This window comes from Canis lupus, chromosome 9 (genome assembly GCF_003254725.2).
Source record: "Canis lupus dingo isolate Sandy chromosome 9, ASM325472v2, whole genome shotgun sequence".
NCBI lineage: Eukaryota > Metazoa > Chordata > Mammalia > Carnivora > Canidae > Canis > Canis lupus.
In genome coordinates, this window is record NC_064251.1 from 47,391,754 (window position 1) to 47,419,582 (window position 27,829).

At 41.9% G+C, this 27,829-nt stretch overlaps 1 protein-coding gene across 8 annotated transcripts in view; it reads right to left on the reverse strand.

Moving 5' to 3' along the window:
- The window catches only part of SMG6 (SMG6 nonsense mediated mRNA decay factor), a 242,729-nt gene that overhangs the window by 30,656 nt on the left and 184,244 nt on the right, over nt 1-27,829 (reverse strand). The gene's annotated exons all lie outside the window — the stretch shown is intronic.

Consider the following 27,829-nt stretch of genomic DNA (forward strand, 5'->3'; position numbering starts at 1 on the left):
CCTGGCCCTATGACCCACAGCACTCAGGAGGGCAGAATCCTCATTTCTCTTCCCTTAAGGAGGAGGAAGAGGCAGCCCACAGAGAAGAAGACCTCCCTGTAGAGACCTAGCACATTGTTTCTTTATCCCATTTAGGCTGATGGGTCCTCAGGAAGTCAGGATGGAGAATTAATTTGCTTAGGCCCAGCCATGCTACAAGATGAAATCCCAACCTCCCTTAATGCTTTCCATGACCTGTCCAAGCCCTCTACTACCCACTCATCCCTCCCTGTTCTATTTTGCCACTCTTACTTCTTGCTATTATTCTGTAATCCTCAACTCCAGGCCTTGGGCAACCCTGTCTGATACTCCGCCACATGCCATTTGCTCCCTTTTGTACCTCTGAGACTTTACAAGTTATTTCCCCAACCTGCAATGACTTTGCCTTTATGCAATCAATTCATTCCCTCACTTTCCTTTAAGTCTGATTAAAAAGGGGACACCTGGGTGGCTCAGTGGTTGAGTGTCTGCCTTTGGCCCAGAGCGTGATCTTGGAGTCCAGGGATTGAGTCTCGCATCGGGCTTCCTGCCTGGAGCCTGCTTCTCCCTCTGCCTGTGTCTCTGCCTCTCTCTCTGTCTCTCGTGAATAAATAAAATCTTTTTTTTTTTTTTAATTTATTTATGATAGTCACACAGAAAGAGAGAGAGAGAGAGAGAGAGAGAGAGGCAGAGACATAGGCAGAGGGAGAGGCAGGCTCCATGCACCGGGAGCCCGACGTGGGATTCGATCCCGAGTCTCCAGGATCGCGCCCTGGGCCAAAGGCAGGCGCCAAACTTCTGCGCCACCCAGGGATCCCAATAAATAAAATCTTTAGAAAAAAAAGTTTGATTAAAAAAAAAAAGTCTTTCTTCTTAAGCAGTATTATCTAACATGCCAGCCAACTGCCCACAAATTTTTCCTGAGGCTCTACTATGTGATAAGGACTATGCTTAGACATCTTGGACACATGAGACAGACAGAACAAAGCAGATGCAATCCTTGACTTCACAGAACTTCGAGCTCAGAGAGGGATTTCAAAGTAACCTACACTAACTCTCCCAAGTCCATGGGCATCCCTTCAACACCTGTGGGCCACCCTTACACTTCATTCACCTTCTCTGACGTCAGCAGCTACCCTCTGCATGTGTATTACTATTTCCATGCCACAGAGTTACCAGTCATTCAGAGCCATGCTAGAACCTCCTCTGTATCATCTCCTAGGGACCCCACCCTTTTTTGAATATTTCAGGTAGGGAAAAACTCAAGTCCCTGGGGAAGCCTTTAAAACCATCATTACAAAATAATAATAATAATAAAAAAAACCATCATTACTTGGGCAGCCCAGGTGGCTCAGCGGTTTAGTGCCGCCTTCAGCCCAGGGTGTGATCCTGGAGACCCGGCATCGAGTCCCACGTCGGGCTTCCTGCATGGAGCCTGCTTCTCCCTCTGCCTGTGTCTCTGCCTCTCTCCTCTCTGTTTCTCATGAATAAATAAATAAAATCTTAAAAAAAAACAACATCATTACTTAATACTTAAGAAACGTGTTAGTAATTTTATTATCACCTACTTAACAGGCTCCTCTGTTTTTCCTGTTGCCTTCCAGTCTTTTTTTTTTTAATTTTTATTTATTTATGATAGTCACACAGAGAGAGAGAGAGAGAGAGAGAGGCAGAGACATAGGCAGAGGGAGAAGCATGCTCCATGCACCGGGAGCCCGACGTGGGATTCGATCCCGGGTCTCCAGGATCGCGCCCTGGGCCAAAGGCAGGTGGCTAAACCTCTGCGCCACCCAGGGATCCCCACCCCCCTTTTTAAGGATTTTATTTATTTATTCACAAGAGACACAGGCAGAGGGAGAAGCAGGCTCCATGCAGGGAGCCTGATGCGGGACTCAGTCCTGGGTCTCCAGGATCACGCTCTGGGATGAAGGCGGCGCTAAACCGCTGAGCCACCCGGTCTGCCCTTGCCTTCCAGTCTTGGCCATGATGTCGGAGAGGTCTGTTACTATCTTGACTCTATAAGGGGGTTCCTTTCCTACTAGGGAAACCATTCCAGTTTTGGACTTTTCTAATGGGTAGAAATGTCTATCTCTTTAAAGCCCAAATCTGCCTCTGGTGCTTCTAATTCTGTTCCCTGTTCTGTTCCACATAAAATTCTGTTCTACATAAAAAAGCTCAAATTCTGCTTCTATCTAACTGGCCTAATATTATTTGAAGTCAAGTGTGTTATACCTTCCCTAGGCTAAACAGTCCCACTTCCTTTAACTGTCCTTCACTTCAAATGTCTCCTCGACATCCTGCTTATTTTCTTCCACTAATACTTTCACTAAGACTAATGTGTGTCTCTTAGAGTGAGTGCCCACATGTGGTCTGGCAGCCGAGAACAGATGGCATATCTTTTCCTTGTTCCATTCTGGATACCTCAGTTTTTGAATTGAGGCCAAAACTGTACTGGTTTTATTGTTCACCACCTTATAGTAAAGACACAATTGTAAACCCCCCCCCAAAAGATTTATTTATATTAGAGAGAGTGTGCACAAGTGGGGGAAGGGCAGATGGAGACGAAGAGAGAGGGAGAATCTCAAGCAGACTCCTTGCTGAGCACAGAGCCCGACATGGAGCTCCATCTCACAACCCTGAGACCAAGACCTGAGTTGAGACCAAGAGTTGAACACTTAACTGACTGAGCCACCCTGGCGCCCCCACATTGTGAGGTTTTTAACCAACAAATCCCCAAATTGTTTTCACATAAATGGCTAAATAATATCCCCCCCCACCACTACCTACAAGTCCTCCACTATTCCTTTTTCTTTCTTTAAAATTTTATTATTTATTTGAGAGAGAGCAAGAGAGTGAGCACAAGCAGGGAGGAGGGTAGAGGGAGAAGTGGACTCTCCACTGAGCAGGGAGCCTGATGTGGGGCTTGATCCCAGGACCCCAGGATCATGACCTGAGCTGAAGGCAGATGCTTAACTGACTGAGCCACCCAGGTGTCCCCCTTTCTTTTTTTAAAGGTTTATTTATTTGAGAGAGAAAGAAAGAGTGTGGGGGAGGAGCAGAGGGAGAGGGAGAGAATCTCAGGGAGACTCCCCACCAAGCACAGAACCTGATGCAGGGCTTGATCTCACGACCCCGAGATCATGACCTGAGCCAAAACCAAGAGTTGGGTGCTCAACCGACTGAGCCACCCAGGTACCCCCACTATTCCCTTCTAAACAATCCTTCACTGAGGCCTCTCCATGCTATATTTAAAAAAAAATTGTTTATCTACTATTGTGCTGCATGCTACTTGCTATGTGCAGCTGACTTTTTGGATAAAGTAGGATTTCATATTTATTCCTATTTGATTTTATCTTTTTTTTTTAAAGATTTTATTTATTCATACATGAGAGACATAGAGAGAGAGAGAGAGAGAGAGAGAGAGAGAGAGGCAGAGACATAGGCAGAGAGTGAAGCAGGTTCCATGCAGGGAGCCTGATGTGGGACTCGATCCCGGGTCACGCCCTGAGCTGAAGGCAGGCGCTCAACCGCTGAGCCACCCAGGTGTCCCTGATTTTATCTTGTTATTTACTTCTTTCATTGTACTCAATCAAGTTCTATTTGGATCCTAAATTTGTCACCTGAGAATATATTCCCTCTCAAATTCATGACATCCACAAATTTGATCTTTTGTTTATGCTTCTCAGTATCTTTCTCCCATTAATCTGTCCTGCTTTCTCTCCTAAGTAAGATTCATGAGGATAGGCCCTGTAATTTGTAAACACACATACACACACACATGCATATATTTAAAGAAAAATCTATCTGCAGCATCTAACACACACTGGGTACGTGGACAATGTGGATGCCATGATTATGGAGGGGAGCCAGCCACACTATATAGTATGTGAATCATGCTCCTTGTGTTGTGCAATACACAGACACTGGACAGACTGAGAGATGCTACTTTTCTGCTTTGGGTGGTGCTCCCCATGGAGGTTTGGGCTCAGTAAGCAACAGGTGCTCTCTTTTGACAGGCTGCCTACAGAATTTTGGATTTGAAATAAGATACCACAACAAGCTAAGCTCTGGGCACGGTCTGCCTTGTCTTAACTGGAGGGTGTTGCCCCAGGGCAAGGCAATAACACACTTTAGCAAGAGGTAGGACTTACGTTCTTCAAAGCACAAATGTCATGCTCTGAGAAGAAAATGCAGACTCCCCATGGCATATTAAAACTATGGCACACAGAGATTAGGGCTGAGGCAGAAGGCCACATTAAGTTGTATTTTCAGCTTCTATAGCTAAAATCCTGAATCTTAACATGGGGCTCATGCTGGAGATAAGACACGCTTGGCTAACTGAAGCTAACCAACTAAAATCCATCCACAGTTTGAGATAAGGTGTAAGTAAGGTAAATGCCCAGGACACAGAAGAAATTCAAGAAATAATCAGTTCCCTTTTCTAAACCTCTAAACACTAAATTTTTTTTTTTTTTAAAACCACATGAATTGGGATCACATGGTGAGCTTGTTAAAATGCAGACTCCTAAGATTCCACTTTGGACTAAATAGATGAGTGCTTCTAGGCCTAGGGCCCTGGAATGTGCACTGTAAGTAAGTGTTCCAGGATTATGAACACTGAAGTTTGAGAATCAGTGCTTTACTTATTTATTTTTAATGATTTTATTTATTTATTCAAGAGAGACACACAAAGAGAGGCAGAGACATAGGCAGAGGGAGAAGCAGGCTCCCTGTGGGGAGCCTGATGTGGGACTTGATCCCAGGACCCCGAGATCATGACCAGAGCCAAAGGCATATGCTCAAACACTGAGCCACTCAGGTGCCCTGAGATTCAGTGCTTTAAAGGTTAGAAGACTAGGTGAAGGTGGTCACAATTTTAGTCCATTCTTCATAATGCAATTCGTCTTTAATAAGGTACAAAAATGGACATCTGGGTGGCTCAGCGATTGAGCAGCTGCCTTCAGCCCAGGGCGTGATCTCAGGGTCTAGGGATCAAGTCTCGCATTGGGTTCTCTGTGGGGAGCCTGCTTCTCCCTTTGCCCTTGTCTCTGCCTATGTCTCTGCCTCTCTCATGAAAAATAAATAAAATCTTGAAAAAGAAAAAGGTACAAAAACTCCTATGATACATTTTTCTTTTTTTTTTTAAGATTTTATTTATTTATTTATTTATTTATTTTTTTAATAATGTTTTATTTATTTTTTTAATTTTTATTTATTTATGATAGGCACACAGTGAGAGAGAGAGAGGCAGAGACAGGCAGAGGGAGAAGCAGGCTCCACGCACCAGGAGCCCGACGTGGGATTCGATCCCGGGTCTCCAGGATCGCGCCCTGGGCCAAAGGCAGGCGCCAAACCGCTGCGCCACCCAGGGATCCCAAGATTTTATTTATTTATTCATTAGAGTCACACACAGAGAAAGAGAGGCAGAGACATAGGCAGAGGGAGAAGCAGGCTCCATGCAGGGAGCCTGATGTGGGATTTGATCCCGGGTCTCCAGGATCGCGCCCTGGGCCAAAAGCAGGTGCCAAACCACTGAGCCACCCAGGGATCCCTATGATACATTTTTCATGGCACTTTTAGGATCTGGCCATCCTCAGCACCCTATGAAGCAGTTACTATTGCATTCAGGTAATGATAATAGAGAAGAAGAAACTGAAACTTGAGTAAATTCAATGAGATCTGAAGCCAGATGCAAGGACTTCCTAGCCCAGTGTTCATGCCATCTCATTGAAGCTTCTTCCTGAGAGAGCTTTCTGCCACAGTGCTTTAGGCATAACAACAAAACCTGCTGTGTGCTTCACTCCCCCTTAACAGCTATGGCTAACACTTAGCGGATGGCTGCTACATGCCAGGCACTATGCCAAATACTTTACATGCACCAACTCATAATCCCTACAACCCTGTGAAGTAGATGCTGTCATTAACTCAATTTTACAGATGAGGAAATCAAGGTACAGAGAAGTAACTTGTTCAAGGTTATATAGCTGGGAAAGGCAGGAGCTGGAATGTGCTTCTGCTTTTTTTAAAAATTAAGTTTTAAATTTTAATTCCAATATAGTTAACATACAGTGTCATATTAGTTTTAAGTATACAATATAGTAATTCAACAATACTATACATTATTCAATGCTCATCATGGTTAAGTGTACTCTTTAATTCCCATCGCCTTTTCCCCCTATCCCTCCATCCATGTACCTCTGCTCTTAATCAGTGTTCCAACTGCCCACAGCTCTCAATGAATCCAAAGCATTTACCTGTGCTTCAAGGCACAGATTCTCAAAATCCCCCAAAGGGGAAAAGTCCGATTTAGTACAGAAATTCAAAGCGGGCAGTCTCCTGTTGCACACTTCGTGAAGACTGACCTCCTTTGGGCGTGGTACTCTTTCCACAGGCGGCTGACATGCCACAAGTCTGGGGGGAGCAGGGTCTAGCAGAGCACGCTTTCCTAACTCATGTGATCTTGGGCAAGTTACTAAACCTTGTTTGCAAAATGCAGATGATTCTGAAGGTCTCTTTCCATTCTTCAAGGTTTCTATGATTCTGGGCAGTCATCTTGGGAAAGCAGAGAGGAAAGACAGTTTCTGCTACTGACCTTGATGCTGGAGTTCAGCTCTGTCACAGGGGATCAGTGCCAAGAGCAGGGGTTAGCCTTTTCAGAATGGCTGAAGCTTCAGAATCTGAACTAAAGGGAGAGGCTAGAGACAATACATGATGGAAAAAGGCGGCATCGGTTCTTCTCATATGATAAGCCACTCAGGAGGACTTGGAGGGTTTTATGGAATCATTAGCACAGAGCTCCCCTCTGGCCACAGAGCAGGGGAAGAAACAGCAGACCAGTTTATAAAGCTCCAGAGCGGAAAATTTCTGTTGGTGTCCAAACTAAGTTTTGGCTTTCTGTAAAGTTTGGAAAGACTTATACTGATGTTTTAATCACCTGTTTAGTGTTCTGCAGATTTGTCAGCAGCCTCACTGAGCTTGCTCCAGCAGGCAGTGGGGAGCTGCTGGCTCACACACCGTGATCTTTCTGTGAGCCATTTCTTTCCCATGGACATCTCTGACACCCTGTAGCTCTCTCCAGGCCACTTGGAGGGTATGAGCCAAAACTGTGTGCCCTATAGGAGGCTGGGGGCAAGCTTTTTGGCTAACTTCTCACCAAATTCAAAGGCAAGAAGGGCCCATTAAAAAAAAAAAAAACAAAAAAAACCAAGGGGCAGAGAGGTAAGGAGTGGTCTCTGGAGATCAGGGCAGGGCACATTCTACAAACAAAAACTCATGAGCATGCAAGAAGCCCATTAGGGAGGTTGAGGGTAGCAGTATGTAGAACAAGTCAGCATTTTACGGGCAGCCTGGGTGGCTCAGTGGTTTAGCGCCGCCTCCAGTACAGGGTGTGATCCTGGAGAACCGGGATCGAGTCCCATGTCGGGCTTCCTGCATGGAGTCTGCTTCTCCCTTTGCCTGTGCCTCTCCCCCTCTGTATGTCTCTCATGAATAAATGGATAAAATCTTAAAAAAAAAGTCAGCATTTTACTTCCTCTGCAGTTTTCACTGGTCACAGCTTCTCAGTGGCTGAAATACCCCATTTTACTGGGAAAGCTGTGGTAGAGATGAAGTGGTAACTGCTGGTTGCCAGGCATTATTTTATTTCATTTGGCTATCACAGTAATCCTTTGAAACAGAAAGAGGAAGAGGAAACTAAAACTCAGAGGAAACAAACATCAAGTAAGTGGCGAAGTTGGGATCTGAACTCAGATTTGTCTAATTCCAAAGTCTGTGCTCATTATACTTTGTAGCCTCTTGGGAAAGCAATGGTACTTTTGGAGAAAGAGACTCCAAGCTCTGTTCATACCCTGCTTCTCTGCTCAGCAGCAGCCCAAAGGCCCAATAAACAGTTTTGAGGAGTTTGATTCAGGTGAACACAAATCAAATGGATGCCTGGCTAAGCTATGGAAAGAACAAAGATACTGAAATTTAACATTTCTGAGTACCTGTCCTAAAAGGAGTTCTATCATTCAGATTAATTTCACTTCTCTGGACAGAGTATGAGCAAGACCTTAGCTGATCAGTTGATGTGTCTCCTTCCACCTGGCACCTAAAGGCTCCAAAAATCTCTTAATCTGAGAAATTTTTACTCTGTAAGCAATAGGGTATATTGTTCATCTGGCAACTCTTGGTCCTGGAGCAAGATATGAAGGCAGAGAAGGGAAAGAATAGTTTAGTTCTCAGTAGAAAGATCAGGCTGAGGAAGGAGATGGTGGTTTCTGATTGAGTTCTCAGGGCAGCCCGGGTGGCTTAGGGGTTTGGTGCCTGCCTTCGGGCCCAGGGCGTGATTCTTGAGTCCCCGGATCAAGTCCCACGTCAGGCTCCCTGCATGGAGCCTGCTTCTCCCTCTGCCTGTCTCTCTCTGTGTGTCTCTCATGAATAAATAAATAAAATCTAAAAAAAAAAAAAAAAAGATATATATTTGATGGAGTTCTCAGAGAGTACTTCCCTGCCACAGAATTTTGTCTTTCCTGTCTTCTCTCTGCTTTCCAGGGGAAGCTTCCTCAACTGTATGCTCTCTCTGGTTGAGAGTGAACTTCCTTTTGTCTAGCCAGACCACTCCACACATGCCATTGTTCCCTGCCCCATTATGCCTGAGTTCAGGCAGAGAAGCTGCCAACATGGCTTTTAGTAGAGGAAGAGGAGTCTCAAGGGAACTCTGCTTGCTGAGGAAAAAGAGACTCTAAAGTGGCAAATGGCACAGACTGCCCTTCCTCAGTGATCTCAGAGAAACCTAGTTACAAAAGGTACAGTTACAGAGAGGAGGAAGTGAAAGAGAGGGAGACGAAGATCAGAAAGGTTTTAAGTCCCACAGGAATAACTGAGGACGAGGAAAAGGCTGTCTTCTGATGAAGGCAAAATTAACCAGACCCATCTGATTATGACAGAGGGAAGGAGGGTGCTGGGATTATGAATGGGGGCAGAAGCTTACAGACCATTGCATGCATGAGGGGATGTAGGAGAAAAGTGTTCCAAAGCTGATGACAAAGCAGACAGGAAACTTACATGTCCTTGCCGACAGGAAAAAAATAGTGAAATTATGGGTCTCCTCTCATGTGCAGGATTTCTAATAGGCATCTGAAGTTCACCCTCTTCCCAAGGATATGCTGACAGCTGGGAATACTGCCCTTCAGGTCAGGCAGGGCAGGGGTCTAGACCTCTCCAGGGGTTCACAAAGAAATTCAGTAAGGACTCAAACCACGATCCAAAACACAAATGGGACTGCCATTTCCTGTTGGGTTTCCATGCTGTAAAAAAGTGGGAAAGAAATGCCAACTATAAAGTGCTCTGTCTTCTGTGGAAAATGGAGTATGCAATGTATCCGGCTCCAGGTTCTGACTTGTAAATCTAAGTGAGAATTAGTTGCTAGCCTTTAGAGGATTATACTGCTAAAGAGATATTCCAGCACCCAACTTTCCAGCCTTTCTGCTCATTGTCCATGGACTTCTAGGGAGCTGATGACAAAGTTGTCTTGGACCTCTGTGGGAAGGGCAGCCTTGGGCTTTGGCAGCTCCTTCAGGACCTCAGTTCACTGTCCTGTATTCTTAAGCAGCTCTGATGGAACCAGCCATCTGTGAGGGTTATTTAGCTTGGAACTGTAAGAGGGTAAGGATGTGGAAAAAATAAACTGAGCAGCCAAAGGATGGGGCCAGAGAGAGAGAAAGGCAGGTGGCATGTTTGTGAGACTGACTATGTGCCAGGACTGAGAGCAGGGTGGGAATGCAGAAAGGAATGGTGCCGGAAGGAGGCCAGTGTGGGAAGTGCTGAACGCCCACAACAGCATGATTTTATTTCCCAAGTGTTTGGTGTTCTCTGAATGGCTCACAAACCGTCACTTGAGGCCTTTCATGATAGGAGAATCCTGGGAATGTAACTGTTAAGCACACCTGAATTGCTTTTGGAAAAACTACTTGAATCCTGCCTAATTTCTCATTGGGCCTGAATCCTAGCTTGGAAGGTAAATCTAACAGGTTTTCTGCCTCCAAAGTCACCAGATAATGGTGACAGCTGGAAGGGCAGAAAATGGAGCCAGTATAGGGTTCTGAGGGAATCTTGACGAATTAGAGAAAACAGCAACCACAGGGTGTGACCTGGAAGGGATATGGAAATCTGGTGGGACTGAATTGTGACTGGTTGTTCATTTGGAGTCTCCTTAACTGCCCCTCTGCCCAGTATGAAGAAAAAAATAAACCGAGGGAAACTTTTATTTTTAAAATCTAGGCATTTTCGCTTACATTATCTCATTTAATCTTGAAGGAGAGATTATGAATGGATGGACTATCACCCCCATTTTACAGAGTAAACTCAAGCCCAGACAAGTAACTTCTATGGAGATTTTTTATGACCAAAATAGAACATAATGAAGACTATGACTTTCATCTAATTCAGGGAGATTTATTTTTCTACAGGTCATTCTGGCAAAACAACATTAGAATTGATGGTATCTCATCTGATCCATTTCTGATCACCAAGACTATGTATATGTAGTATATCCTCACAGGATTTGCAAGAGTCCAAAAAGCTGCTGTCAGAATATATTTCTGGTTCTTTACTAAATATTTCCAAGTCACTGTACTAAGAACAGGCCTGGACATAATAAGCCAGTAACTATGAATGCTGCTTGTCCTACTTTTAAAGCACACATATAGACATGCAAACAATCATAGACTATAGCTGACCCTTGAACAACACAGTTTTGAACGGCATGGGTCCACTTACATGCAGATTTTTTTCAATAAATACAAGTACAGAGCTGTAAATGTATTTTCTCTTCCTTATGATTTTAACATTTTTCCCTGCTAGCTTACTTTATTTAAAAATTACAAAATATAATACATATAACATACAAAATATGTTAATCGACTGTGTTATTGGTAAGGCTTCTGGTCAACAGTGGGCTATTAGTAGTTCAGTTTGGGGAGCCAAGATTTTTATGTATATTGCCAACTGCACGGGGGGTTGGTTAGCCCCCCGAAGGCCTGTGTTATTCAAGGGTCAACTGTACTCTGAAGTACAGTTTCAGTGCTTCATACTGGTAAGACAGCCTATACTAGGGAAGCTCCCACACAACCTGAATCTTTTTAAATTGACAACACAGAATTAAAAGCTGTCACTGAATTTTGTTATTTAGACTAAAGCCACTCTTGCTGCTGACAAAGCAGAAAAGTTCAATGAGAGCATCTTCTAGGAGGCACTGAAGATATGGTGGCACCTCGGCTTCAAGTATTAGGCCAAACTGAAGTTGCTTAGTAATGTATAGTTTAAACACATGGCACGTGGCAGAAACAAACAGTACAAAAAGCTGAATTTGAAAAACAAAATCTTCTCATTCTGATTTCCTGTTGCCAGTTTCTGGTGTGTCCTTCAGAGATATTTATGCATACATCACCATATATGACTGTGGGCTCTCCCTAAACCTTTTATAAATATATTTGTATCAATGGTGATACACTGCCATTTTTTTTAAAGTTAGGTTGTTTATTTAAGATCTTCCTTCTTTCTTTTTTTTTTTAAGATTTATTTTTATTTATTTATGATAGAGAGAGAGAGAGAGAGGGAGGCAGAGACACAGGCAGAGGGAGAAGCAGGCTCCATGCCGGGAGCCCGACGCGGGACTCGATCCTGGGACTCCAGGATCGCGCCCTGGGCCAAAGGCAGGCACGAAACTGCTGAGCCACCCAGGGATCCCCCACTGCCATTTTTTTTAACTTAACAGCATATCTTGAGATCATTAACATCATTTAAAAAAATTATTTTATTCATAAAGACACACACACACACACACACACACACACACACACACACACACACAGAGGCAGAGACACAAGGCAGAGGGAGAAGCAGGCTCCATGCAGAGAGCCTGACATGGGACTCGATCCAGGGTCTCCAGGATCACTCCCTGGGCTGCAGGCGGTGCTAAACCGCTGCGCCACCGGGGCTGCCTCAACATCATTTTATTTCCCCCAACATCATTTTTTAAAAAAGATTTTATTTATTTATTCATGAGAGACAGAGAGAGAGAGAGAGGCAGAGACATAGGCAGAAGAGAAGCAGGCTCCCTGCGAGGAGCCTGATGCAGAACTCCATCCCAGGACCCCAGGATCATGATCTGAGCCAAAGGCAGATGCTCAACTACTGAGCCACCCAGGTGCCCCTAACTTCATTTGTGAAACACATTTCATACCAAATGCTAAAGAACATCAACAATAAGGTTCTGGAATCATATCCAGAAAACTTAACTAGTTTATTGCAACAGAGTTTCTCTGTGTTGGGAGGACTGAAAAACCTAGAAAAGAAAGCAAAACAAAGCAGATTGGAGAAAAATTCTGTTTGTCAGTCAAGTTCATCAGGCCTGGGAATAGTCTCCAACAAGAGACTCCCTCAACCAGGTATGGTCTCAAATGACACAAAGGTTGGTCAAAAGAGGCTGTATTTACATATCACAAAAAAATATGAAAAGCATATATATGTACTCCCGTCTGTATGCTGCCCAGAAAGAGTACTATTTCTGAAGTACACAAATAGAAAAACATGCAAACAATCATAAAGTACAGTTGACCCTTGAACAGTATAGGTTTGAACTATACGAGTCCACATACACACAGATTCTTTTCAGTAAATACAGGACACAATACTGTAAATGTATTTTCTGTTACAATTTTCATAACAGTATTTTCTCTAGCTTACTTTACCAGAGTGATCAACTTCAGGAGGGTGTTCAACAAACTTGAGGGCCAGAAACAAACATTAACATTTTTTACTGCAAAAATGTAAATGTCTTAATTTCATCTTTAAGTGTAACCCAGATGTTATGGCAAAAGGCACCTTGTACATTCAAAGGCTCAGGCACTGCTTGCAAGTACTAGTCTCCCTGTTAGGGACAATATGCAGCTACCACTGAACACAAAGTAAGGTATTTGAAGTGTTTCTGGCTGATCTCACAGTCTGAGGTTCTACTGTATAAAGGTACCCTCTACTAAGGAAGGGTATAACTTTTTTGCTCCCTAGACTGTACTTCTAAAAACATTTTAAGGTATTCCATTGAATTCATTCAATAAATATTTACTAAGCAACTGTTATGTGTCACAGCCCTTATTCAAGGCATATGGAATAGAGCAGTGAATAAAACAATGTTCCCATTGTCATGGAGCTTAATGTTCTTGTGAGACTCAGAAACAAATAAGCAAATAAACACAGGACAAGTAGTGAGAAGTCCTATGAAAAAAATTAAGTAGGGTGGGATGCCTGGGTGGCTCAGTGGCTGAGTGTCTGCCTTTGGCTCAGGGCGTGATCCTAGAGTCCCAGGATAGAGTCCCATGTTGGGCTTCCTGCAGAGCCTGCTTCTCCTTCTCCCTCTGCCTCTCTGTGTCTCTCATGAATAAATAAATTAAAATCTTAAAAAAAAAATTAAGTAAGAGGGACAGAAAGTAGCAGGGTGGGGAAAGGATAGCTATTTTATAGAATTTGAAGAGGGAAAGGTTCCTGAAAGAAGTGCCATTACTGCAGATGTGAAGGGGTGAGCCACAAAGCAGAGGCAGCCTTGGAAGGGCCTGCCAGCCACACAAGGTAAAGAAAGGAGAACACCCTCTTCTAGCCCAGCTGCATGAGAGGAGAAACCTCGAGAGTTTACACAACTTGCAAGCCCTCCATGCTGTTTCTGGATAGTTTCCATCACAGATGAGAGTTTTATGTTGAATTTTAAGTTGACCACAAATATTTAGCTTCCCTGGACCACAAATGCAGTATCTTCTTTGTGGTTTAGCTGGCACCAAGCACATATTTATGAATCTCTATATGTCTGCCTGCTATTTAAATTTCTTATAGAAGTGCCAAGGTCTTTAATAGTGATTTACTCTCTCCCATTCTGTATTAGTGGGTCTGAACCCTAATCGGACCTGATTCTTAGAGAAAGAACATATCTTTACGCTTGAAGTATAGGGACGCCTGGGTGGCTTAGTGGTTGAGTATCTGCCTTTGGCTCAAGTCATGATCCTGGGGTCCTGGGATCGAGTCCTGCATCGGGCTCCCCTCAAGGAGCTTGCTTCGCTCCCCTCTGCCTATGTCTCTGCCTGTCTCTCTCATGAATAAATATATAAGAACTTAAAAAAATACAATTGAAGTATAGGGTCTTCCTAGTTCAATTTCCCATTATTGCTTTCCTCTTCAGAAAATATCACTGGAGGGTCAGTTCCGAGTTCTTGTATTTGAATTACAATGTAAAAATTAAAAAACTTCTGTGCTTTTTTTCAACCACAAGAGCATAAAAAATAAATCTGAGAAAATCTACATACTTTTGCTACATAAAAAAAATAACAAATAAGCTAAAAAAGCCAGGTGTAATGAACCCCAAACTTCTAAATGTGTGTTCTTATTTACATACCAATTCCTAAGAATTATAACTAACACTAGAGTTACAGAGAATATAGGAAATAGTCCTTGCTCCCCAGCTGTGTCTTCACGAGCTGGCTTGAGCAAGAGCCTCTGCTCAACAAGAACACAAAATTCTGGGTTAGCCCTAATTCTAAGGCCAGTGTCTCTTACCCAGCTGGCAAAAGATCCATGTGGAACTTTAACCAAATAAAGGCACAAAGGCAGATGGTCTGAAACTCCTGAGTTTTAAAACAACCATTCCTACCCCATCGTGGAGATCTGACATTGGCTTCATCTTTTTTAGTACAGCCTACTGAACCTTTGAGCTGCTCATATTCAGGCTGTGATATTGGGGGATATTCCAAATTGCAGAGCTGAGACCAACACAAAAGACTTATGGGACATCTTCATGGATGGTTTCTTCCTGAGTCTTACAGACTAGTACAGCTACTTACCATGAAGTATTAAGACACACCTATAAATCCATGCAAGTATATTTTAAGAATAATGCTTACCTTAATAAAATGAATATGACTCTCATAATATTTAACTTGGAAGGCCAGAAACTCATTAAAAAAACAAAACAAAACAAAACAAAAAACTAGCACTGGCTTGTAATTAGAATGGCTTTAAGTACATGCTTCTATTTTGTCCATGCTTCCAGTTTTCCACTGAAATGCATATGTCAGACCTAGGCAACCATATACCAGAATCCATGAGGAATTTTCTGCAAGACAAACTGCAGATGGGACTGGAATGAGGGAAATCATGGGATGCCTCGGTGGCTCAGTGGTTGAGCGTCTGCCTTTGACTCAGGGCATGATCCCGGAGTGGCGGGATCGAGTCCCTCACGGGCTTCCTGCAATGGAGCCTGCTTCTCCCTCTGCCTGTGTCTCTGCCTCTCTTTCTCTCTGTCTCCCATGAGTAAATAGATAAAATCTTTTTTTTTTTTAAAAAAAAAAAGGAATGAGGGAAATCATAACTGATGTTCAATCCTCTGCTTGATATGTACATAGATGAAACCTTAGCAGTAGTGCCCCACTAACACCCTTATCTTGGAGCAACCAGGATGAGAGCCAAGGTGGGTCATGGTACACTTAGGACTCAACTGGATCCTACCAGGGTATCAGAAGAAACTGTGCAGTTGCTGGCTTATAATTAGTGTGGGTGGCCACATGAGGCAGAGAGAAGACAAAGCTGAGGTTGGCTTCTTTTCTAAAAGAGGCAAATAACCTAAAACAAGAAGCCTAAGTGGAGAAACCTGGTCTACCACAGAAAACAAGGGTTTAGCTCTTTGCAGTAACTATCTCTAGCTCTAGTTTCTTTTCTCCTCTAGCAGAGTTTGACATGAGAAATGTTTCTCTTTTCCTTTTATCTGCACCTGAAAATCTTTTAAAGATTTATTTATTTGAGAGAGACAGAGAGAAAGTGAGCATGAGGAGGGAGGAGGGACAGAGGAAGAGGGAGAGAATCTTGAGCAGACCCCCTGATGAGTGCTGAGCTGGACGAGAGGCTTGATCCATGACCCTGAGATCATGACCGGACCTGAAATCAAGAGTTGGATGCTCAACTGACTGACCCACCCAGGTACCCCTACACCTGAAAATCTTAACAGAGACCTATCAAAGTCCCCAGTATTAACAAATAGAGACTGCTTCAATAAGGATGAAAAAAAATCAAACACATGAAAAGGTGCTAGATTTCGGGGTGCCTGGCTGGCTCCATTAGTGGAACATACGACTCTTGATCTTGGGGTTGTGAGTTCAAGCCCCACATTGAGTGTAGAGATTACTTTAAAAAGAGGTATTACAATTGAACAAAAGGATATAAATCTAAAGAATAAGTAAATCTCTCTCTAGAAGAGTCACTGAAAATTCTGGAAACTTTTAAATTAATACTAATTAAGACTTAACAGTAATTGCACAAGGACAGATAAGCAGAAGAGAAAGTCAGAAAAAGACCCCCCCCCCCAAAAAAAAGACCCAAACATATACAATCACACAACTTATAAGATACCACTGCAGTTCAGTGCAGAAAATGGAACTGTATAAATAATTGGTGCTGGACCAACCAGGTATCTAGGAAAAAATTCACCTTGACTCTACCTCATGCCTTAAACAAAAACTTGAGATGGACTACAAACCTAAATGTGAAAAGTAAAATAACTTCTAGAAGAAAATACAGAATAGCTTCATGATCTTGGAGTAGCCAATATATTTTTTTTTTTTGAAAGAGAGAGTATGTGCTCTCTTTTTCAAAAGGGGAGTCAGGAAGGGGAGAGGGGGAGGGAGAGAGAATCCCGAGCAGGCTCCATGCCCAGCATGGTGCTCGATGCAGGGCTTGATTTCATGACCCTGAGATCATGACCTGAGCTGAAACCAAGAGTCAGATGCTTAACTGACTGTGCCACCAAGGCGCCCCACAGAAATATTCTGTATCTTAATCTGAGTGGCAGTTAGTATGAATACAAGCATGTATAAAAATGTACTGAGCGGGATCCCTGGGTGGCGCAGTGGTTTGGCGCCTGCCTTTGGCCCAGGGCGCGATCCTGGAGACCCGGGATCGAATCCCACGTCGGGCTCCCGGTGCATGGAGCCTGCTTCTCCCCCTGCCTGTGTCTCTGCCTCTCTCTCTCTCTCTGTGTGACTATCATAAATAAATAAAAATTAAAAAACAAATCAAAGCCTTAAAAAATGTACTGAGCTTAAGAGTAGTGTACATTACTTTATTAAAGTTAAAGCTCAATAAAAAAAAGCCACACATACTAAATTGTATTTAAAATTAGACCAGGGGACGCCTGGGTGGCTTAGTGTATGAGCGTCTGCCTTTGGCTCAGGGTGTGATCCCTGAGTTCTGGGATCGAGTCTCACATTGGGGTCCCCGCAGGGAGCCTGCTTCTCTCTGTGTCTTTCATGAATTAATAAATAAAATCTTAAAAAAAATAAAATTAGATCAGGCAGTCATATGAGAAAATGACAAAAACAATAGGTAAGGCAGCAAGTAGCAGTTAAATACAACACCAAAAGAGTGATACAGAACGCTTGCTTGATGCTCTTCTATAGTACAGAATTAAAAATAGAGATGAAAATCAAGTAAAAGAATGTGGAGACAGATCCCTATCTTTATTATTTAATTTTTTAAAAAGATTATTTTAGAGAGACTGAGTGAGTGAGAGAGCACATGAATGTGAGGGGCTGAGGGAGGGGGAGAGAGAGAATCTCAAGCAGATTCAAGCTGAGTGTGGAGCCTGATGCAAGGCTCCATCCCATGACCCATGAGATCATGACCTGAGCTGAAGCCAAGAGTCAGACACTCAACCAACTAAAGCACCCAGGTGGCCCAGATCCCTAATCTTTAAAAGCTACTTCATAAGAGACCAAAATAGACAGGAGAAGAGCAATGATTTCAAAAAATAAGAAAGGGATTCATAAAGAGAGAAGAAACTTCTTTCTTGAAAGATTTAAAGCCTGAACATCCTGAAGACATGTGAAACTTTTTTTTTTTTTTAAGATTTTATTTTATCCATGAGAGACAGAGAGACAGAGAGAGAGAGAGAGAGAGAGAGGCAGAGACACAGGCAGAGGGAGAAGCAGGCTCCAAGCAGGGAGCCTGACATGGGACTCGATCCCAGGACTCCAAGATCACACCCTGGGCCAAAGGTGGGCACCAAACTGCTGAGCCACCCAGGGATCCCATGAAGACATGTTAAACTTAATAAAAGACGAACACTTTCATCAGAGATGGCAAAAAAGTGGGTCTTTTTGGTTGTTGTTTTTTTAAGGAATCAGAGGCTTCATTCGTGTTCAGTGGGAAAGAGTGCTGTGATCAATTAGTAATGCCTACCTTTGGCACAGAATGAAAGGACACCTATCAGACATTTGCCAGACATATCTTGGTTCAGTCTTTAATTTCTAAGTACAACCAGAAAAAAATAATCCTATAGACATTAAAAAACCCCCATACACATACAAATTCAATTGGCCTCAGACTTTTCTGCCTGAACACTAGTTAGCCATGCATATAAAAGAGCAAAAGAAAAAACATTCTCAGGGATACCTGGGTGGTTCAGTTGGTTAAGCATCTGCCTTTAGCTCGGGTCATGATCCCAGGGTCCTGGGATTGAGCCCCGTGCCAGGCTCCCTGTTTGGCTTGGAGCCTGCTTCTCCCTCTCCCTCTGCCGCTTCCCTTGCTTGTGCTCTGACTCTTGCTCTCTCTCAAATAGATAAATAAAGTCTTTAGGAAAAAATTCTCAGGTAAATTAAGACTTAGAAAGATAACATTTTTCTTGCAGAAAAAATATTACTTAAATATGTATTCCAGTAAAATAGGGTATTAGTAAAAACTCAAGAACATTGTTTAAATCAAGAATATCTTCAACAAATAGCATTAAATAGCATTTAAAAAGGGGAGAGATGGGGGACACCTGAATGGCTCAGTGGTTGCGCATCTGCCTGTGGCTCAGGGTGTGATCCTGGGGTTCTGGGATCGAGTCCCACATCGGCCTCCCTGAATAGAGTGCTTCTCCCTCTGCCTGTGTCTCTGTCTCTCTCTCTCTCTGTGTCTCTCATGAATAAATAAATAAAATTTTAAAAAAGTAATAAATAAAAAAATAAAAAGGGGATATGGGAGGGGCACCTGGGTGACTCAGTTGGCAAATGTCTGCTTTTGGCTCAGGTCATGATCCCAGGGTCCTGGGATAGAGCCCTGCATCAGGTAGCCCACTCAGCAGGGAGTTTGCTTCTCACTCTGTTCCTCTCCCTCCTCAAGCTCTCTTTCTCTCAAATAAATAAATAAAATCTTAAAAAAATAAAAAAAATTTAATTCTAGTATGCTTAACATACAATTTTATTAGTTCCATATGTACAATACAGTGATTCAATAATTCTATACATTTCTCAGTGCTCATCATAAGTATATTCTTAATCTCTATCACTTATTTCACCCAGTCTTGTACCTACCTTCCTTCTGGTAACCAGTTTATTTTCTATAGTTAAGAGTCTGTTTTTCTCATTTTCTTTGCTTGTTTTTTTAAGTTCCACATATGAGTGAAATCATACAGTGTTTGTCTTTCTACGACTTATTTCACTTACCCTTTACATCCATCCATCGATGTTGCTGCAAATGGCAAAATTTCATTCTTTTTTATGGCCAAGAAATATTTCATTGTGTGTGTGTGTGCGCATGCATGCATGCATGCATGCACATGCCCTCTTCTTTATCCATCCATCAATGGATACTTGGGCTGCTTCCATAATTTAACTATTGTAAACAATGCTGCTATAAACATAGGGGTGCACATATCTTTTTGAATTAGTGTTTTCTTATTCTTTGGGTAAATACTCAGGAGTAGAATTATTGAATCGTGTGGTAGTTCTATTTTTAAAATTTTTTTGAGGAATCTCCATATTGTTTCCTTTTTTTAAAAAAGATTTTATTTATTTATTTATTTATTTATTTATTTATTTATTAAATATTTTATTTATTTATTCATGATAGACATAGAGAGAGAGAGAGAGAGAGAGGCAGAGACACAGGCAGAGGAAGAAGCAGGCTCCATGTCGGGAGCCCGACGCGGCACTCGATCCCGAGACTCCAGGATCATGCCCTGGGCCAAAGGCAGGCGCTAAACCACTGAGCCACCCAGGGATCCCCAGATTTTATTTATTTATTCATGAGAGACACACAGAAAGAGGCAGAGACACAGAGGGAAGAGGGAGAAGCAGGCTCCATGCAGGGAGCCTGATGTGGGACTCGATCCCAGGTCTCCAAGACTACACCCACCCTGGGCTGAATGTGGCCCTAAACTGCTGAGCCACGGGGGCTGCCCTCCATTGTTTTCTAGAGTAGCTGCATCAGTCTGCATTCCTGCCAACAGAGCATGAGGGTTCCTTTTTCTCCACATCCTCACCAACACTCGCTGTTTCTTGCATTTTTTATTTTAGCCAGTGAAACAGAATTTTTGGGATAATCTGGAGAATTTGAAAATGGAGTATGTCGTATTTACAAATTATTCATTTTGATATGTATAATAATGTTACAGAAGTCATGTTAGAGGGAAAAAAGCCTTACAAATCATAGATACCTACTGAAATATTTTCTTTTCTTTTCTTTTTTTTCTTTTCTCTCTCTCTCTCTCTCTCTTTCTTAGATTTTATTTATTTATTCATGAGAGAGAGAGAGAGAGGCAGAGACACAGGCAGAAGGAGAAGCAGGCTCCATGCAGGGAGCCCGATGCAGGACCCGATTCCAGGACTCCAAGATCATGCTCTGAGCCAAAGGCAGATGCTCAACCATTAAGCCACCCAGGCGTCCCCTGAAATATTTTCAATATGACGAATGGAGTTGGATTTAAAACCTCCAAGGATAAAAATCTGGCAAGGGGACATGGAGAATGATCGAAAAGAATATTGGCAAAAGGCTGACACCTACTCAAGCTACATGGTGAGCTGCATGCTCTTTACTTTTCCTGTATGTTTGAAAATTTCAATAACAAAAACCAACTAAAAACAAAACCTAAGAGTAAAAGTAGATAAATTGTTTTAAAAAACAATGGCAAAAACAAAAAGAGTAAAGATAGTTAATCTATATTAGCAATGTTAAGATTTTTTTTTTTTAATTTTTATTTATTTATGATAGTTACAGAGAGAGAAAGAGAGAGAGGCAGAGACATAGGCAGAGGGAGAAGCAGGCTCCATGCACCGGGAGCCTGATGTGGGATTCGATCCCGGGTCTCCAGGATCGCGCCCTGGGCCAAAGGAAGGCGCCAAACCGCTGCGCCACCCAGGGATCCCCAATGTTAAGATTCTAAAAATAGTACCAATGTTAAAGATTATTCTTTAAAGAGATGATACACAATATACACACCGTATAATATTTATTTATTTACTTTTAAAAAAGATTGTATTTATTTATTCATGAAAGACACAAAGAAGCAGAGACATAGGCAGAGGGAGAAGCAGGCTCCCTGCAGGAAGCCCGATGCGGGACTCAATCCTGGACCCTGGGATCATGCCCTGAGCTGAAGGCAGATGCATAACCGCTGAGCCACCCAGGTGTCCCTGTATAAAAATATTTAATGATAGGAGTGCCTGGGTGGCTCAGTGGTTGAGCATCTGCCTTCGGCTCAGGGAGTCATCCCGGGGTCCTGGGACTGAGTCCTGCATCGGGCTCCCCAAAGGGAGCCTGCTTCTCCCTCTGCCTGTGTCTCTGCCTCTCTCTCTGCGTCTCTCATGAATAAACAAAATATTAAATATTTAATGATAATAGGGTTGAGAGTGTCAAGTGGTTAATCTTGACACTACAGCATAGGTTTGAATTACAGATGTGTGACTTAGGTAAAGTGCTTAATCTGAGTCTCAGTTTATCTGTAAAATAGGGATATAGCAGTATTCACCCCAGGTAAGACTACTGTGAAGATTAAATACTGGCACAATGTAAGCCTAAATAAGTAGCTGATATCATCTAAAATCTCACTGACACCTATAAAAATTAGGAAATGGAGGGAGTGGTGAGACAAGGAGAATGTAGGAAGTCCTATATTTATGCATATGGAGGTATGACAGAAACTGCAAGTTGTATCCCATTATCTGTTCTCCTACTTACTCTTCCTCTGTAACAGGACTCTTGATTTTTAGCTATACATATGACTGCCTAGAATAAAAATATTTCCCAGTCTATACTGCAGCTAGGTTTAGCTATGTAATTCAGTTCTGGCCAACTGAATTAGAAGTGTTTATGAACTCTCATGATAGGTACTTAAAGGGAGAGGTATCTTTAAAATTGTTTTTATAATTGTATTCCTTCTTTTAACTCTTTCTATTTCCCACAGGCTCTGCATCACATGCCAATGACCATCTTAGACTTTATGGGCCCCTGGAAATGAAAATGATATATAGCAGAGCAACAAAATGGAAGGAGGCCTTGGTCCATGACACCATGAAGCGCCAAACCAGAAAACCTCTGGGCTTTCTTTCATTTGAGAGGAAAATCGACTTCTATCATATTTAAGTTACTGTTACTATATTTTGGAATTTTCTGTTTCTTGCAGATGAACATAATCCTGACTCAGATGAGAGACTGCTATCCTGTTTAATTCTTAATGATAAGTAGAGAAAAATAATTTAAAGTATTTTTTTTAATTAAAAAGGAGTGGAATTAAAATTCAATGAATATAGAGGGGGTGGTTGCACAACACTAAATGTTCTAAATGTCACTGAATTATTCACTTAAATGGCTAATTTTGTGTTATATGAATTTCATCTCAGGTTTTTTTAAAAGATTTTATTTATTTATGCATGAGAGACACTGAGAGAGAGAGAGAGAGAGAGGCAGAGAAACAGGAAGAGGGAGAAGCAGGCCCCATGCAAGGATCCTGACATGGGACTCCATCTCTGGTGCCCAGGATCCCACTCTGGGCCAAAGGCGGTGCTAAACCACTGAGCCACCATTGCTGCTCTCATCTCAATTTTTTAATGCAATGTTGTAAGTACAGTTTAGAAGAAACATACCTAAAGCAATGAGATTTAGAAATAAAGGGAGTGAAGGGGAAGATAAGAAAAAAATCTAGTAGGCGGAGATAAATACCAAAACAAAATAAAAAAACAAAGTAGGATTCAAGGCAAGAATGAACTGAAATGAAAAAACAAAACAAAACAAAAAAAAAAAAAACACCGTAAAACAATCAATGTGATTCATCATATCAGCAAGAGAAAAACCAAGAACCATATGATCCTCTCATTGGATGCAGAGAAAGCATTTGACAAAATACAGCATCCATTCCTGATCAAAACTCTTCAGAGTGTAGGGATAGAGGGAACATTCCTCGACATCTTAAAAGCCATCTACGAAAAGCCCACAGCAAATATCATTCTCAATGGGGAAGCACTGGGAGCCTTTCCCCTAAGATCAGGAACAAGACAGGGATGTCCACTCTCACCACTGCTATTCAACATAGTACTGGAAGTCCTAGCCTCAGCAATCAGACAACAGAAAGACATTAAAGGCATTCAAATTGGCAAAGAAGAAGTCAAACTCTCCCTCTTCGCCGATGACATGATACTCTACATAGAAAACCCAAAAGTCTCCACCCCAAGATTGCTAGAACTCATACAGCAATTCGGTAGCGTGGCAGGATACAAAATCAATGCCCAGAAGTCAGTGGCATTTCTATACACTAACAATGAGACTGAAGAAAGAGAAATTAAGGAGTCAATCCCATTTACAATTGCACCCAAAAGCATAAGATACCTAGGAATAAACCTCACCAAAGATGTAAAGGATCTATACCCTAAAAACTATAGAACACTTCTGAAAGAAATTGAGGAAGACACAAAGAGATGGAAAAATATTCCATGCTCATGGATTGGCAGAATTAATATTGTGAAAATGTCAATGTTACCCAGGGCAATATACACGTTTAATGCAATCCCTATCAAAATACCATGGACTTTCTTCAGAGAGTTAGAACAAATTATTTTAAGATTTGTGTGGAATCAGAAAAGACCCCGAATAGCCAGGGGAATTTTAAAAAGAAAACCATATCTGGGGGCATCACAATGCCAGATTTCAGGTTGTACTACAAAGCTGTGGTCATCAAGACAGTGTGGTACTGGCACAAAAACAGACACATAGATCAGTGGAACAGAATAGAGAATCCAGAAGTGGACCCTGAACTTTATGGTCAACTAATATTCGATAAAGGAGGAAAGACTATCCATTGGAAGAAAGACAGTCTCTTCAATAAATGGTGCTGGGAAAATTGGACATCCACATGCAGAAGAATGAAACTAGACCACTCTCTTTCACCATACACAAAGATAAACTCAAAATGGATGAAAGATCTAAATGTGAGACAAGATTCCATCAAAATCCTAGAGAAGAACACAGGCAACACCCTTTTTGAACTCGGCCATAGTAACTTCTTGCAAGATACATCCACGAAGGCAAAAGAAACAAAAGCAAAAATGAACTATTGGGACTTCATCAAGATAAGAAGCTTTTGCACGGCAAAGGATACAGTCAACAAAACTCAAAGACAACCTACAGAATGGGAGAATATATTTGCAAATGACATATCAGATAAAGGGCTAGTTTCCAAGATCTATAAAGAACTTATTAAACTCAACACCAAAGAAACAAACAATCCAATCATGAAATGGGCAAAAGACATGAACAGAAATCTCACAGAGGAAGACATAGACATGGCCAACATGCATATGAGAAAATGCTCTGCATCACTTGCCATCAGGGAAATACAAATCAAAACTACAATGAGATACCACCTCACACCAGTGAGAATTGGGAAAATTAACAAGGCAGGAAACAACAAATGTTGGAGAGGATGCGGAGAAAAGGGAACCCTCTTACACTGTTGGTGGGAATGTGAACTGGTGCAGCCACTCTGGAAAACTGTGTGGAGGTTCCTCAAACAGTTAAAAATATACCTGCCCTACGACCCAGCAATTGCACTGTTGGGGATTTACCCCAAAGATACAAATGCAATGAAACGCCGGGACACCTGCACCCCGATGTTTCTAGCAGCAATGGCCACGATAGCCAAACTGTGGAAGGAGCCTCGGTGTCCAACGAAAGATGAATGGATAAAGAAGATGTGGTTTATGTATACAATGGAATATTACTCAGCTATTAGAAATGACAAATACCCACCATTTGCTTCAACGTGGATGGAACTGGAGGGTATTATGCTGAGTGAAGTAAGTCTGTCAGAGAAGGACAAACATTATATGTTCTCATTCATTTGGGGAATATAAATAATAGTGAAAGGGAAAATAAGGGAAGGGAGAAGAAATGTGTGGGAAATATCAGAAAGGGAGACAGAACATAAAGACTGCTAACTCTGGGAAACGAACTAGGGCTGGTAGAAGGGGAGGAGGGCGGGGGGTGGGAGTGAATGGGTGACGGGCACTGGGTGTTATTCTGTATGATAGTAAATTGAACACCAATAAAAAAATAAATTAAAAAAAAAAAAAAAAAAAAAAAAGAACAGTATACATTTACATGGATTAGAATGTGGCCAAAGTACTAGTAATGGCATATTCAAAGCTCTAAAGCTTTTAAGTAAACTAATAAAAAACAGACTAACATAAAAGATTCAACAAAAGTAAAACTCTAAGACTAAAAGAAAATAAAGATAAAAATAAAAATTGTAATAGAGCTAGTTTTTGAAAGCTAAGAAATTCATACTGCTAATGAATTTAAGAAAAAGAATCCAGAGAACATAAGTCAAATTAGCAATAGAAAGTGGATATAGGGGATCCCTGGGTGTCTCAGCGGTTTAGTGCCTGCCTTCGGCCCAGGGCGTGATCCTGGAGTCCCAGGATCGAGTCCCGCTTCGGGCTCCCCGCATGGAGCCTACTTCTCCCTCTGCCTGTGTCTCTGCCTCTCTCTTTCTCTCATAAATAAATAAAATCTTTAAAAAAAAAAAAAAAAAGAAAGTGGATATAACAACAGATTCTTTTTTTGTTGTTGTTAGTAAGGAGATTAATAAATGTGATGTTAGAGAAATGGATGATTTTCTGGATTATGTAAGTTAACAAAATTGATATAAGAGGGGCATTTGGGTGGCTCATTGTTTGACCATCTGCCTTAGGCTTAGGTCGTAATCGGGGGATTGAGTCCCACATCAGATTCCTATCATCAAGTTCCCTGTGGGGAGACTGCTTCTTCCTTTGCTTATGTCTGCCTCTCTCACTGTGTCACTCATGAATAAATAAAAATAATAATAATAAAAAAAACCCGGGGTGCCTCAGCAGTTAAGCGTCTGCCTTCGGCTCAGGGCATGATCCCGGGGTCTTGGGATCAAGTCTCATGTCGGGCTCCGTGAGGAGCTGAGAGGAGCTTCTCTCTCAGCCTATGTCTCTGCCTCCTCTCTCTGTGTCTCTCATGAATAAATAAAAAAATAAAATCTTAAAACAAACAAACAAACAGAACTGATAAAAGAACAGATAGAAATGTTCCATATCATGATTGTGGTGGTATATACTCTTTTTTTTTTTTTTAAAGATTTTATTTATTTATTCATGATAGTCACACAGAGAGAGAGAGAGAGAGAGAGAGAGAGAGAGGCAGAGACATAGGCAGAGAGAGAAGCAGGCTTCATGCAGGGAGCCCGATGTGGGATTCGATCCCGGGTCTCCAGGATCGCGCCCTGGGCCAAAGGCAGGCACTAAACCGCTGCGCCACCCAGGGATCCCCGTGGTATATACTCTTAGTGTATATTTTTGTCAAACCCATCCAATTGAACATTTAAAACTAGTTAATTACAAAAATAAATAAATAAATAAATAAATAAATTCTAGTTAATTACTTATTCTACATATTTGTTATATCTCAATAATTCTGCCTAAAAATTTGACACAAGAGCTAAAAAAAACATGAAAAGACTAATAAGGAACGAACAGAAAAAGGAGGAAGGTGTCCAAGTTTTTTTTTTTTTTTAAATTTTTATTTATTTATGATAGTCACAGAGAGAGAGAGAGAGGCAGAGACACAGGCAGAGGCAGAAGCAGGCTCCATGCACCGGGAGCCCGACGTGGGACTCGATCCCGGGTCTCCAGGATCGCGCCCTGGGCCAAAGGCAGGCGCCAAACCGCTGCGCCACCCAGGGATCCCGGTGTCCAAGTTTTTCTTTCCACAATTACTACAGGCAGAGTTCCTTCAATTGATCCATGTATTCAGTCAATAAATACTTGCTTATTAGTGGTATGGGAAGGAAAAACTCCAGGAATTGTCCTAAGCACTGGAGATTAATACAGCAAATAAGAATAAAATTTCTACTTTCTGGCAGGAGATAATAAATAAGCAAAGCAAAAACAAAACCCTGTTGTCAGGCAATGGCAATTGTGAAGAAATAAAATAAAGTCCAATAGGGGACAGAGTGCACCTGGGGTAGAATATTCATTTCTATAGATTACAGGTAAAAAACTTTCTGATAAGGCTAACTCCTGAATTGAAATCTGAAGGATGCAGAAAGTAAACTACACAGTGAATGCAGTAGAAGTTCAAAAGCCCAGAGCATGAATTATCTGGCGTGACTGAAGAATGAGTAGGCTGGTTTGGCTAGTGAGGAGTAAGCAAAGAGAAGAGTGGTGGGGATGAGGTCAGAAAGGAAGTAGGCCCCAGTCAGTGCTTGATATTTCTTTCTGAATGAGAGACCCTCTGGAGGGACTTGGAACAGTGGTGTTAAATGATCCAACTTATATATAAAAAGATCACTCTGGTTGCTGTGTTGGGATTGGATGGAAGGGGGCAAAAGTCAGAATAAGTCTACTGTGTAAAAGACGAAGCAAGAGAAAGGAATATTTTAGACCAGGGTAGTGCTACTGGAAATGGATTATGCATGGAGTTGTGTGTGTGTGTGTTTTTTTTTAAGATTTATTTATTT